General features: G+C 40.2%; 1 long non-coding RNA gene across 1 annotated transcript; it reads left to right on the forward strand.

The window, feature by feature from the left end:
* Positions 1 to 4,737: 4,737 nt before the first annotated feature.
* LOC116729262 (uncharacterized) lies at positions 4,738 to 5,792 on the forward strand. The gene is made up of 3 exons (XR_004341120.1): positions 4,738 to 4,846; positions 5,265 to 5,269; positions 5,781 to 5,792. It is a non-coding gene; the product is annotated as an uncharacterized LOC116729262 (long non-coding RNA).
* Positions 5,793 to 13,989: the final 8,197 nt, after the last annotated feature.

Below are 13,989 nucleotides of genomic sequence, written 5' to 3' on the forward strand. Positions count from 1 at the left end.
GCGTCCTCAAAGGCGGAGCTAGGTCCGCCCACGGCTGAATGGTTTCCACGGGAGACCAAAGGATTCCTCAAACATGCATGAGAGAATCAAGGTTGTCAAGATTAAAGCACAAGTGTTTGTGTTTGAAGCTCATGATATTTTACACTTGCATCACGAGAAAATGTTGCATGTTGACACCAACTGGATAGATAAGAAATGTAACATTTAAACACAGCTGGACTTCTAAAGAACTATTTAATGCTAAATTAACTGCAGATGTATGAATATCATTTGAATGAGCTGCTAGATTGCAATCATTTCACAAATGTTTTTATATCTTCATCCAAGATTAGTTGTTTGTTTTTTTTTACTATGGAGGCACCCGACTGTCGGTAAAATGAACCCTTCACGGAACACATGTACAAAAAAAGAAAAAAAAAATCTTAACTGTCTCTTTAAGAATAAAGATAAATTTCCCAGTGATGGTTGAACCTCTGCCAACGCACCTCATTTAGACAGTGTAATAAATCACAAAAGAACAAGTAATGCTTCTGCCTCTTAAGATCCAAGAGGTCAGAGCAGAACCGCTACTTCAATTTCTTTGCACTCGTTATGTGATCGGCTGCTGGCTGAAGTCCGTCAAAAGTCCAAGTGAGACACACCACCAGCGTGTGGGGGGAGAATGGGCACCAAAACGGATAATTTAGTCCTTATACATTTATATTAGTACAAATACGGAGTTCTTGTCTCGGAAATATGACCGGAAACATTCTTCTACTGGTGCACACAAAACCTCTACAAACACCCAGCTTAACTATTTAATTACACAGCGTATGATCGTCTGGTAAAAAGGTCTGATTGATAACGTGGGAAAGGGTTGAAACATGTTCATCCATAATGCACAGCCTGTGCATGACTGGGAAATCCCCTCCATGTCAGCAGTCATCCTGCTGGTTTCCTCCCAATGGTTGGTGAAATCAAAGAAGTGCTTGTTTCCTCCTGGGCTAAACATAGGGCAGGCCCAACAGCTCACTAAGTGGCACCATGACTTAACTTATTGACACGAGGCAAAAAAAAAAAAAGAAGAAAAGAAATACGGCGGCATAGTGACAGTTTTAACAATTATGTGAAAAAACATCTTCGTAAAAGTGACCTTCTGCAGCTTTATTTGGCAGCGAAACACAGTGAAGGGGTCTGAATAAAACGGTGTGCTTATTGGCAAAGGCTTCAAAAAACATCTTTCACTTTTCTTCCATTCTACATTTGTGGACTTTTATTTGTTGATCTCACATTTAACCTCATTAAGATACATCGTAATGTGAGGCTGTAATTAGTTTTGCAAGTCACTGTGAACTTCAGCCCAGTCTTGTGTTTCTCTCATGTGGCAGTAACTGTTACTGAGTTATCGCTGCTGCAGCCGTGGCAAGAAATAAATGCATCCAGTCCAATTATTCATCTTCCTCCTTTTTATCTTAAGTTTGTGTTTTCTGTATCTTTGTGTCCTTCGCTACAGTTTTCAGACTGCTCTCTTATCAAACCCAGCTATCGGTCTTGTGCCTAATTGTTTGGTTTTTTTTCCAGATTCCCCATAAACACCAAACCCAATAATCACATTCATAAGTTACTGTATTAACGCTATTAAAATCGAGACTCACTTATAACAAGCATGCACACGAGACGTCCGAGGGCACACAGGAATTCTTATTGATTTATCATCAAGGCGTGTTTTATCTCACCACCTCAAGCGCAGCAGAAGTGCATGCTGGGGGTTTCCTTTGCACAGTTACAGCAGCAGCAGCAGCAGCAGGAAGCGCTATAAATCCTGCCGTCCTCTCTGGTAAACCAACTTCTCTTGCAGTACGGCGCTACGTTAAGCTAGCTCAGGCCTTTAATGTGATAACTTTGTCCAGGCCAATTGACGTTGAGTGCGTAATCGTGCGAATAAGCATCAACACAGTGGGGATCAATAAGACGGGGGGGCGGGGGGTAAAAGTCATTTTCAGCATCATAAAGATTCCAGAGCAGCTACTCTGCAAACATATTGATTTGTTGAGCAGATAGTTGGTAAAAGAGAGGAGAAACCGTGAGAATCTCATCAGCGTGAGCGCAGGAGTGATTTATTGTTTGGCATTATTCACCGCCAGAGCTGGTGCCGTGTTGCGGAGCCTCTCTCACTGACATGCACCGACTCTTACTTACACACCTCTGCAAGGACACGCCACCGCCGCCGCCATGTTCGTCTTATTAACAGCTTGTCACTGTCACGTTTTATTAGCCAGTCTGCAGTTTTTCTCGTGAGACTGCAGCTTTGCCGTGTCACTTTGTTCAAGGTTATGCTCACAGTCCTCACTGTTAGCCAGACGTTCGTAAACCAGAACAGACGGAGAAGCGCTTCCCATCACATGTCACTTCCGTCCGTCCATCTGTCTGTCCGTCCATCCAGTTTCCATAACCCACCTTGACCCGTGGTTGGAGCTGCTTTCGTTTCGATTACGGTTAACCCAAAAAAATGATTTACACGCCAAGCAACCAACATGAACTTGACTTGAATCTGAAGAGGCCCTCCAACCCTCAGTGACTTGTAGCTCATACTTTTGTAAAAGTAAAAATCAGATGTTTAGTTTGTGGCACTTTGTAACCAGAAAACATCTCTTAGCAACAGATTAACAACAAATATAGTCATTGTTCAAAAAACATAAGACTTTTTCTGCTCTTTTGAAATACTACTGATCTTATACCACTTAACAAGAATTGTGCAGTTGGTAAATTTTGCAAAAGTAAAAATCTGATTTAAAAAATCCGATGTTTACTTTGTGTCAATTTTGCAGAAAAGTTTTTAAAAAACCCATATATATATTTATATATATATTTTTTTGCCATTGGTGGTAAATATAATTATAAGACATACATACTTAATGTGGCGTCTCTGTAGTTCTAACTGGAAGCTCTGCTCTCCTCTCTAGGAACTGAGTGTCCCGCCATCTCTGTAGTTCTCTACGTCTCTGTTCTCCTCAGTCTTCTGTTGCTATGGTAATTAATCCTCTCAGAAAACTGTCATGTGTGAGTGAGACACAGAGGAGCAGACAAGATTCTATCTCTGTTTTGAGTGTAAGGTTGCGTTCACACTGCAGCCTGAAGTGACCCAATTCCGATTTGGTTTTTTTTTTATTTTTACGTAATGCGACCAGCAACTGATCTCTTCATGACAGCCGGAACAGAACATTTTTGAATGCGACCCAGGCCACTTGGATATCCGACACATATCCGATTCAATGTGATCCAACCTCCAGGTCGTATTCATCCGATTTACATTAATTGTTTTGTGACCGTTTTGATTCAGACAGCACTTCTATACATTTTGGTTCTTATCTTTGCTCCGTCTTTGTTTATCATATAAGATATTATGCCATCCCCCCACTCCCCTCCAAACTCTCCTCACCTCTAAGCAAAGCAGGGCAAATTGTAGAGCATGATTCATACGCAGATTGATTAAATATTAATAAAGTGCTTTACAAGGAAAATTAAGGAACAGCAACAAGAGAATCACATTAAAAATACAAAGTACATCAGAAGCAAAATAACTCTGAGTGACATATTGCGCGTAAATATTACTTAATGGAATTATTTGCATTTCCTTAGGTAGACTATGACTGGATTAGAATCAAATGCTGTTATTAAAACTGAAAAACTTAAAAACAAAATATTCCAATAGCATAAGGATACATTTACTTCCCCCAAAAGTCTGGAATGAAGCAATCAAAAGTACAATGTCACAAACTTGTCAAAAGAAGCGACACAACTGGCGTCTGTTATTAAGACTTAATTAACTAATGAAATACAGGTACTTCTAAAGTGGGACAAAAGGTGGCGGTAAACAAAGTAAATATTCAGAAGAGAAGTATCTTAAAAAATGGGATATTGCTAAAATAAAGCACCAACCTTTGTATATGAAGACTTACGTCACTAGAAAAAGTCAAATACCAAGACCAGCTGGACAGCTCTTTAGCTACGATTCACTTTGATCAGAAGAATGGTAACAGTTTAATAAAATTTTCTTTCTTCAACATTTTACTGCAGCCATACAAATTTCTCCTATTTTCAAAAAACATGTCATTTTTCACTCCCAAATGTCTGGGACAGACATTTGGTCTAGACAGGAAGAAAACAATATGACACCTGATGCTTTCTCAAATATCCATTGTTATGTTTACCAGCATAACAAAGCTGGGTACTGTCATAATGATCTGCTGGGAAAACGAAGCCAAATTTAGACAAGCTGCCGTGGTGGCGTAGGGGTTAGCGCGACCCATGTTTGGAGGCCTTGAGTCCTCGACGCGGTTGTCGCGGGTTTGACTCCCGGACCCGACGATATTTGCCGCATGTCTTCCCCCCTTTTCTTTTCCCCTTTCCTGTCAGCCCACTTTCATATAAGGAACACTAGAGCCTACAAAAGACCCCCTGGAGGGGTAAAAAAAACCAGAAACAACTTAGACAAGCTAAGCAAAAGCAGCAGGTTGGATCAATTAAACAAGCCACTGAAGAATAGATGGGGTTTGATACCGGTCTAAACACCGCTTCAACGGAAAAGTACAACTTTTAAAACGAGGAGTCTTGCTCACAAGGAAAAGGTTTGTTCCACAAATTTGATTTGAGTTGATAACTGATCTAGAAACAGAGCAAAATCTAGATCCTAATTGTAATTACCTTCAGATTTATATATAAAAAAAAAGCTACATACCTCAAATAAGACTTAAAAGAAAATTGACTTTTCTGTCTCTTTAAAAACTCCTGCTCTTTCTGAAACTCCACCTTCAGAAAGTCATCACAACAGCGGTCTTCTATTAACCCTTAAACTGCGTTTTTACCAGTGCTGCAATGAGAAGCAGCTCGCAGTTCCACCTGCCGTTTGCTAATTGCTATTGGCTAGTTTGAAGGACGTGAGTCGTGTGTGGGGGGGGTGCGGGATTAAAGGATTTCTCGAACATGCATGAAAGAATCATGGCAGCAGTCCAGGTGTGTTTTTGATGAGGGAATGACACTATAAGATGACGTCAAGCTCAAAAACATCCATTTTACATAACACCGCCCCTTTAAGAGTGATTTTACACCTCAACACCATCGTTGTTCGTGAGTAAAGAGAAGGAGGTGTAGGAAGAAAATCATTTTTTTCAGTGTTATAATGTAATCTCTTTGTGGACTGGGGGAAGAAAAGGCCTTTGAATTCTGCCGGATATCCTCCGCTGATTTACAATTCCTACTCGGCTGTGCACACGTTTTATTTTGAGACGTTGTTTTGGTTTTTTTTGTTTAACTGCGCGCGAGAGAAAACCTGACGGCCGACGACAAATGGTCTTCTCTCGATAGGGGGGCATCAAAGTGATGTTCCTTCACCCGCGCTCAGAATCATGTTGCTCCTTCTGCACTTTGCTCAGCAACAAACCATCTCAGTTTGACCTTGTCTGCAGCGTTTAATGGCTTTAAAAGCAGGCAGAGCTTTAGCCTTTTTCGTTTTGTTTTTTTTTTCTTGCAAAGGGATATTCACTGTTAAGTGTTTCTGCGCGCACGCACACACAGAGAAAGAAACATGAGCAGCAACAAATTCTCACTGCTTGTGTACCACCTAACAACCTTTGTGTTTGCCATATTTGCTCCTCTCTCCACGACTCTCAGCAGACCCGGAGACTTGCTGACCTCTGACCTTTTAGCACACGTCTTGCAGTGGAGCAGCAACCTGCTTTTTGCGCTACGTGTAAACTCTTGACAGAATGTGCAAACAAATCCATTCTGCAAACCAAAAAAAGTCATTAACAAATCCCCAAAGTGATTGGAGTGAGAAAGACTGTCACTAATTAACGACGTGCTCTGCAGTCGGAAGCTCCACTCAACAAAAGGTGGAGCGGCTGAATTCAATAAACGTCGTTTATTAGTTAAAAGGGTACACGGATAATTCTGGCAATTAAAATGATGGCAATCTATTTTTGGGCGCCACATAAAGCCTTCTTGTTTTGAACAGTCTTGCTTATTCAAATAATGGATGGCGCCGTTGTCGTCAAAATGCTCAGCATCACTTAGTTCAGTTTATCTCTGTTTGTTTACCCAGCACCAAACTACAACAAATGTCACCTGAAGCCACATTAAAAGACCTGTAAGTCCAGTTTATGTCTATCTCTATAGAGTTAAGTTTAGATTAATATAAAATCAACCCATTTCGTTCCTAAACAGTGCAGATTCAGATCAATTTGTCTCCAAGTACAGTACAGTGGAATCCAGACTGTCACGGTTTAAAACAGCTAAACCCAGCTAGCGTTGAACGCTTAATGCCCTGAAAGGTGGCGTGAATATACGGCGAACGTAGTCGGCTAACGTTTGCCAAACATCAAAACACCATGAAATGCCCGGAGAACGTTGACTGCGGACGCTCGCTGAACATCTGCTGAACGTTTGCTATAGACCTTCGCCGAACATCTTGTAAACGTTCTCCAGACGTTTAATGGTGTTTAATTTTGATACTCAGCAAGTGACCTGTATTACTGACATTAAGGAGCACCAAGGCAAAAATAATGATAAAAAACCCACTTGACTCTACTACACTTGTATGTACATAAGAGGAATTATCGGTATAACTTTCATTAGAAAAATGTAGCTGGTAGAGCCCATCAGTTTTGATGCGATTCAATATGGAAACATTCAAACTACTACTACTATTAATAATAATAAAAAGGAAAATGTTACCTTTTTCAAACATGCAATGTTTACAAAAATAAGCATGTTGCACTGTAATGCAGCAGATAGTATAATATTTTAGAAGAATCTTACAAATGGTGATAAATACTCCTTAAACATTCCTCTTTTGAAAATCCATGCGGGCCACTTGAAATTCAAGATGGCTGCCATATTGGCCACATAGATTTCTGCTATGTAACTATATAATTTGAAGTGTAAAGAAGCTCTTTCGAAGGTTAGAGTGGAATGTCCCCTAGTTCAAAACCAACTTTTAGACACTAATATAATCCAAATCAATCAAAGTGGTAAGATTCTGTGGTAAAGTATCCCATTTACACAGCTGCACTGCAGCCATCTTGGAATTGCCATTGTAAGATCTGCTGGGCTTACTGGTGTGATGTGGGTTTCAGAGACGGCAGTGAGATCTCAGTTAGAAGAAACACCAGGATGGAGTCTGACAACTTTGACAAAAAGCTCTTTACTCTTTTTTTAGTTTACAGGTTGTTGCCACTTACTTCCTGGTTCCTGGTCGCATCATGTCACTCAGAGCAAAGCTGAGTGAACTTAGAGGAAATGAGAAGATTAACCAGAACAGATTCAACAAGTTTGAACTCCGACCTTAAAAATCTAAACCAAATTGCTTAAGTGTGAAAACTGAAGGTGAAAGCACAAATTTGCAATTAACTAAGCACAATTATCTTTCAAGAACTTTTAACAAGTTAAACAGAAATTTCAGAACTAACTCATCCCCTACTCTAATCCATTTTTGAATTACTAGATGTTTTGCTGATAAATATGAGACTGTATCAGGTTATATATTTTTTTCATTTAGGTCACCAATAATCAATTATAAAAGAATTATATTTTCATCTTAGCTCTTACCTGTGACAAATCCTCTCTGTTCTTGGTATGTTTCACGGTTTTATCTTTACATACAGTACATCGTCTGATTTATTATTCTGATTATTATTGTTTATTTTTTGTAGACTTTGTTTTGTACAGAGACAATGTAATGTTCATAAGAGACTTTCCAGGAAGGCAAATACAAATTTGGTTCAGGAAAACGTTGAATCTTGTATACTTAAAAAAAGAATTGAGTGTTCGAGCGATAGAATAAATCATTTTTAAACTTGTCTGCTGGTCATTTATGCAACACATTTTACCTCGTGTGGACGGAAATGACACCCAGATTTTAAACTGAAACCATTCTGCCTGTGATTTTAGTCCAAGCTCCTGTTCCAAGAACGCAGCTGGCATCGGACGCTCGGCGTGAAGCGGCTCCGAGCGCCGCGATCGCATCGAGAGGACAGAAATCTGTACAACAAACTGGAAGCTTTCAAACTTCTGCCAGTTTAATTCAGTGGGAGGAAACACTGAGCAGCTACACCAGTTTTGCTATCTGGACCCGAATTATGTGTCGCGTCATAAATCTGGCATAAAGAGTATTTTTTATTTATTTATTTTTTAAACAGCTAGTCCAGGTGCAGAAAGGAGAGCCAGGAATCGTCGGCGTTGTTAGCAAACACGAACCGCGTGGTGCCAGGTGGAACCGGTGCTTGGAGCTGGTGGCAGTCAGAGAGTCTATTCATCACTCGGCTTTTTTCCCCTCCACCCGTCTTTCCGCCTCCCGCTGCCTCCTCCTCTCTATTTTTGTCTTTCCTCTTCCTTCCGTCAGACTGAGACGTGTCTTTTCCTGTCCTCTATTTCTGTCCTGCTCCATCCCTCCCCGTCTTCCTCTCCTCTCCCCCCTCCTCCGGTCTCTCTTTGCTTCTCAGGGGTCCTGTTCTAATTCAACACTCATCCTCCAACCTAGTTCTTTGCCTTCCCTAATCCCTCTTTACACTCTAACAGGGTGTACAGGCAGCAGTGTGGGCCCATCCACGCTTCACCTGTTGTCCTCCTCTCCTCTCTGTTTGTCTCCTCTTGCCATCTACTCATTTCCTGTCCTCTCTTTTTTTTCTTTTTTTGCTATAATCTCTCTCCTCTTCTCCTCTCGCGACTTTACAAACTCGTAGCCGGCCGAAGGGGCAGCCAGAAGAGGCTTTGAAGAGAAGCAAAGTCCCTTTCTCAGCGAGGAATTAAGAAGACAGCTGCTTATCCGCCCTCAACACCTCTAAGTCCTCTGCTCCCCCCTTTCTAGCCGGCCCCCCGTTTTTTCCCCCTCTGGGATAAACAACTGGAAGTCTCATCCGCGTTGCCTGCACACTGTGACCGGACACTTTAACACTCCCAGACTCGACCAACATCTGGCAGATATCACATAACACACCTTAGCTGGGTCTCAGGCGCTTTCACACAGACTTCACACAGAGCCGTTTTCCTCCAGGAAACTGGGATTGATCCCAAAAAAGCAGAACACTAACAAGGCACTTAATGGATGCTTTCTCTTTAAAACACACAAGCAGTTCCCTTCTGTGTTTTCCTTTTTGTATTTTCTAAGGTCAAAACGGCATCAAACTCTATAAACTGATTATCCTTGGTGTTGTCAGCAACGGTGACGGAGTCACGAAGGATGCGAGCAAACATGGAGCTCTGTAGTAGCGCAGAGCAACGGAACAGCTGCGAGTGATAAACATTAGAATGCAATTGATTTTAAACAACTAAAACTGAAAATCAAACTCACAAAGTGTTGTTTTACCTTCCACAAAACAAAATGTCACCGTTTGCTTTTCATTTTCAAATGAGAAGTTTGTGCCATTTGCTGGCCAGTCACAATAACACATTCTGCTGGACGATAGATTGTCCCAGCAATTATTGCAACATGTTGGTTTTGAGACCATTTTCAAATAATGTATAGATTATTTGAAACATACATTTTCAAATAATGTATAGATAATAGCATATAGATGCAAGTTGGCTCGTTTGAATACTGATCAGTTTTAATACTGTAAAGAAAACTTAACACTGATGTTGGAAGATATTTTAAATGTCCAAAATAAAACACGACAAACCGAATCAAGAAATAAAAAACATGAATAAGAATCACACACAACCGAAACCATAAATAGAATGAATTATGACGTCAACGAAATGGCTCATCAGAATGAAAATCATCGACACATGAATAAGCTTGTTCACATAAGTCATTAGAAATCACGGCAGCAACGGAAGTAAACGGTTACATGAGATATGTTCATAATTCAGCCATTGCGCTAGCACTCATCACCTATCAGCCAATCAGAGGAGACGACAGAGTTTTATCCAAGCGTTGGAGCGACAGGCCACGCCTACTTGGTAGCTCATACGAATGAGGCGTTTTGGGGAAATTGTCGTCAGCCATTTTAAAGAAGAGTTATGAATTCAAAGCTTTCCAGTGACACACAACTTTTTATGAACTAAGCGATGCTGTGAGAGGTCTGCTGGAGCCAGCTGTGCATTGTCCTTAAAAAAACAAAAAAATAAACAATCACCCTCCTATCACTTCTTGTTGTCTACTTCTGTGTTTCCGCCAGTAGTGACATCTCGTGACTCGCGTGATGTGAAAAAGATGTTTCCATTGCAGTTTTGCAAAATACATCTGTTTCAATAGATCTATTTGAGACATCTATTGAAGCAGAGGTTTCAATAGATGGCTGAAAAACCCATCTCGTCCAAGTGCAAAATCGTTTTATCAAAAAATCTGAATTATTTCCTAAATCAGCGTGTTTATGTCGAGCAAATATATTTTTGTCTTTTCAATTTACGCTATTTTGTGGTTGATGGAAAACACGGCTAAGTAGCTCACATGTTGGATTGGGCCTTTGCTCTTGATTTTGTCAACAATTAACAGCTGGTCCCTTCACTGACCACCAGGACGGATGGTGATCACTACAAACCTGGAGAACTAAACAAGAGCTGCAGTTTTGCAGATTGTCTGACCCCATTGTCTAACCATTGAACCTTCTCAAACTCAGTCAAGTCATTACCTCTATTGCCTAGTAATAACACATCATCCTTTCTTATTCCCACTCACAAACATGTTCCATAAAGATACAAGCTACTTCTGTTTGCCATACATTACAGATTATAAGTTCCTAGACAATCTGATTAACTTAAGAAGTGAAGTAAACATAAAAAGACACTTCGGTTACACATATTTTTCTAAATGAAACTCAAAACCAACTTTGTCCATGCTCTGTTTCTAAGACTTCTTGTTAGATCCGTTGCAGGATGTGACTAATTGCTGCCAGGATGTGGGAATTTCTACGTGAACATGGTTAATAACGGGGGTTGCACAAGGTTTTCGTTGCCAGGAGGTTGTTAAAACTAGATTTGCAGATGTATAAATTAACAACACATTGACTGGATTATCAAAAGTCTGGGTTTAGGGAATTAAAACACAGCGTTGAGACAGAGAACTGCCTTCCACAAGTGATTGTGTGTTATATGGAAGTGCAAAGTTATTCTGACTGCAGAATACTCCCTTGGGAAGGATTTCACTCTATATTATGAGACGATCAAGTAGAGCTGGAGGGTCAATACAGAAACAACGATACCAGTGAGTGGTGAACAAGCATTAAGTTCTACAGCCAATCCTCAAGGACTCGATATACGTCCATTGTGATGGCGAGCTGTGACATTAAACAGCGTATAAAAGTGCGTTAATGTCAAGAATGTTGTCTGAAGTGAACAAACCTGAGGATAAATTACAAAGAGTTACATTGCATTTACATATTAAGTGACTTTTAAAGGTTTTGGAGTATCAAAGTAAACGGGTGATCAATATGCATTTCTTCTCAGACTTCTCAGATTTTTACTTGCACAAGAACATTTAGGATTGTTGTAAACGATTACTTTAGTAATTGATTATTCAGACGATTAAACAAGTAACCAAATACAAAAATGAGCTAAAATAACATATTGGTAAATACTGATATAACGGTATTTGTGTCAAATTTTCAAATATGTGCATCCCTTACTGTAGCTTAGAAAATAAACAAAAATAGCTCATTTTTTTTAGGTCTACCTGGGCAAAAATTACACAAAAATCTGAAAATATATTCATTTTAATCATAAAAATAATAAACACACTTAGAAAAAAAATATGTATGCTCTAGTTTTTAGTTTACACATTAATCTTCAGTCATTTTAATAGTTGCAGCCTCACTTTGCACAGCCGTTTGTAGCTTTTACGTCCATGTGAGCGACGTGATTTATTTATCTTTTTTGTCACACACAAAAACACATCTCCCAGCTACATACACACTATGGTGCACTCCGTAACCCATTTGTAGCGACCGGGATTGTAGGACATTTATTTTCCACTTTGTCTGTAAAGCTGTTCTGTGTTCTGTCTATACCTGCATGCGTCTCCGCTCCAATCGTATAAATACATCCACCGCGCACTTCGACACTGTCAACTCTGAACCAGTCGCTAGGCAGATATTCTGTGAGAAAATCTGTGGTGTTCTGTGCAAATAAGGATGCCAAAAATGAATGAAAACCTGAACATTTTCACCAATCAATGAAATGCCCCTGACAGAACATGAAAAGTGGACATGTTATGCAAATAATATTTAAATATTATGCAAATAGCGCTTAGGATTGGTCAGCAACTCGTAGGTGGAAGTGAGAGTGTTGCACGGCACAAATACTCATCCGGCCAGAACACGGTGCGGTAAATAATAAAATATAATTTAACGAAGCTTCAAGGCAGATCATTTTAATAATCAAGGTACTCTAATCATTCGATGAATTTTGTCACATAAAATGCCGACTTTAAAGTCTCAGGTTGTAATCTGCCAAAGCGTGAGAAAGTTCAAGAGGTCGGAATACTTTTGCAAGGCGCTGTGGCGTCGGGTTACTTTGCTTTTCAGTACAACATCCACGTAATAGTTGGAGACGGCTTTACAGACCCTGAAAAACTACACCGAATATAGTCCTGACTGAAAATGGCCGTTGCATTAGTTCAGCCGTTGAACAAAACAAAACTTTGCTGCTAATTAAAACAGTTCATGATCGCTTTCCACCCAGGGTCAGTGCCAACTCTCAGCACGCCCCCTTTAGGCCAGTTTTGTACTCAACACTCCACTTCAGCTGCTTTACCCTTGCCACCCTTGTTGGTGTTCTGCAAGCAATTTTTTTGTACCCCATCTCCACCCGAGCCCCTCAGTTTCATGCAGTGCCTGACTTAATCAACACCATGTGTGTTGTTACAGATGCTTGTTCTACTTAGTGATATAAGGGGGTGGGGGGTCACTACTGCTGCTCTCTTAGAAAACAGGCATATTGCCAAGTATAAATTACTGCAGATGGAAATAATCGTCTCAGACTAAAGTGGTTCTGACTAAAATTTTAAGAGTCCACTGTTTTTCTCTTCTCGGGTTACAGTCCAGAAGGCATAGAGTATCCTATTAGAAAACGTTTGTGATGAGCTGTCATTTTGTGCATAGAATTTGCCCTTTTAAGATACTTTTTTTCAAACCGTGATGAAAATGTAATCAAAACTGCTTGTTTTTCTCCTCATTAGTTTGAAACCTTGATGTAAGTGTGGCAGCCACACCCACACTACATTAGAATCAACAACCCTCATGCACTTTAGCTTATAAGTTTCTACATTTATGCTTTTTTTTTTTCCAAAGACAAAACAAATCCCCACAAACTTGATATAACTGTTTATTGACCAGTTTGAATGCTGTTGGGTTTAAAGCACTCACATCTATTTCATCCATATATTTTTATCAAGTCGTTGCCCACCTTTGGTTTGTGATTACATTGTACATTTTTGCCTATATGCTTGCTCTGAACTTCCTGGGAGCTTGGCTAGATAAAATATGGCAACCAATAATTGCAGATTTTGGAATTCTGATTTCTTCTCTCAACCAGGAAATCCTGAAGGAGAATGCCCAGCAGGGGGGCAGAGTTATGTGTTTTCCAGCCACACTGTATCATTTTACAGTGCAGTCAAGTAACCACGTTATCTGTCGTTGTTATAAAAATGCTATGTCACATTTTAACGGCTTGAAATTGGGCCTCTATCTCTTTGAAAACTCCTGCTATTTCTGAAACTCCACCGTGGGGAAGTCATCACAACATGGCTCCTCTAATAACCCTTTCACAATGTTTTCACCAGCATTTCACTGAGAAGCAGCACAACAGATGGGCAGTTCCACCAGGTGTTTGCTAATTGCTGCTGGCTAGTCTGAAGGAGCTGAGTGGGAGAGTTATGGAGGAAGGCTGCTCTGTGAGGGAGGAGCTTCGTCGTGGAAGATGGCGCTCGGTCTAATCAGTGGCTTTCCACTCCTGAATGGTTACCACGGGAGATTAAAAGATCAAAGCAGCACTCCAGGTATGTTTTTGATGAAACGA

Source organism: Xiphophorus hellerii, chromosome 12 (genome assembly GCF_003331165.1).
Source record: "Xiphophorus hellerii strain 12219 chromosome 12, Xiphophorus_hellerii-4.1, whole genome shotgun sequence".
In the NCBI taxonomy this organism is placed as follows: Eukaryota; Metazoa; Chordata; class Actinopteri; order Cyprinodontiformes; family Poeciliidae; genus Xiphophorus; species Xiphophorus hellerii.